General features: G+C 37.2%; 1 protein-coding gene across 1 annotated transcript in view; it reads left to right on the top strand.

The window, feature by feature from the left end:
- The window catches only part of LOC111086755, a 54577-nt gene that overhangs the window by 1251 nt on the left and 52094 nt on the right, over positions 1-1232 (top strand). The gene's annotated exons all lie outside the window — the stretch shown is intronic.

Genomic DNA, 1232 nt, shown 5'->3' with positions numbered 1-1232 from the left:
TCTTACACTGCTAAATTAGGGACGGCTAGCGCAGATAGCCCTCGTGTAGCTTTGCGCGAAATTCAAAACAAACAAAACTAGCTTTACCTCAATGTCCTGAACTCGAATGTTCTTGAACAAATTAATTACAGTTCACCAGCTTATTTAGTTTATACCGAAACAGTTGTTCAAGCAATTGATATGAATAGCTTCTCGACTAGAACTACATCTATTGTATCTCAGTTGACCTGTTGAGCTCTGATATTGGACCAAAGGCCTCGTCGACACTGCATGTAACAGATATAGTATGGTTCACATATTAAATTTTTCTGCCCTTTTCACTCTCACGTTCTTATAATAACAAAGAATCTTACCGTTTCCTTGATTCTCGAGATCCCCGTTATACGTTCTAAGAGACACGTGAAGACATCGCTATCAATGACACATTGACCATTGTTATTAGGTTTAAGGACGTTTCTAATCTTCATATCTATGTATAAAACTTTGTGAACTCCTGCCTATATTGGAATATATCTACATACATGTAATACGCTATAACCGTTTATACTAAGCGAAAATGTGAAATCGATTTTATGACCCAGTGAAAGTACGATAAGGTAGTCAAGAAATGAAACTACTGAAAGTACGATAAGGTAGTCAAGAAATGAAACTACTGAAAGTACGATAAGGTAGTCAAGAAAACAAACTGCTGAAGTACGATAAGGTAGTCAAGAAATGAAACTACTGAAAGTACGATAAGGTAGTCAAGAAACAAACTGCTGAAGTACGATAAGGTAGTCAAGAATACAAACTGATGAAAGTACGATAAGGTAGTCAAGAATACAAACTGATGAAAGTACGATAACGTAGTCAAGAAAGCAAACTGATGAAAGTACGATAAGGTAGTCAAGAATACAAACTGATGAAAGTACGATAACGTAGTCAAGAATACAAACTGATGAAAGTACGATAAGGTAGTCAAGAAAGCAAACTGATGAAAGTACGATAAGGTAGTCAAGAAAGCAAACTACTTTCGGGAAATTCTATGAAGACGGTCGTCTTCTACGTCATTAAAAACTTTCAGATGTATGTGTGATTTTTATACCAAAGCCATATCGAGCTATCTTTTGTGTCCACCGGGAGAATCGAACCCGTGATTTTAGCGTTGTAAATCGTTAGACTTACCGCTGTACCACCAGGCGGGGGACGAACTTTCCGAGGAAATGTAACATTATACACTGAGTGGTCACAAG

This window comes from Limulus polyphemus, unplaced genomic scaffold, assembly GCF_000517525.1.
Source record: "Limulus polyphemus unplaced genomic scaffold, Limulus_polyphemus-2.1.2 Scaffold1396, whole genome shotgun sequence".
In the NCBI taxonomy this organism is placed as follows: domain Eukaryota; kingdom Metazoa; phylum Arthropoda; class Merostomata; order Xiphosura; family Limulidae; genus Limulus; species Limulus polyphemus.
This window is presented reverse-complemented; position numbering and strand designations above follow the sequence as displayed.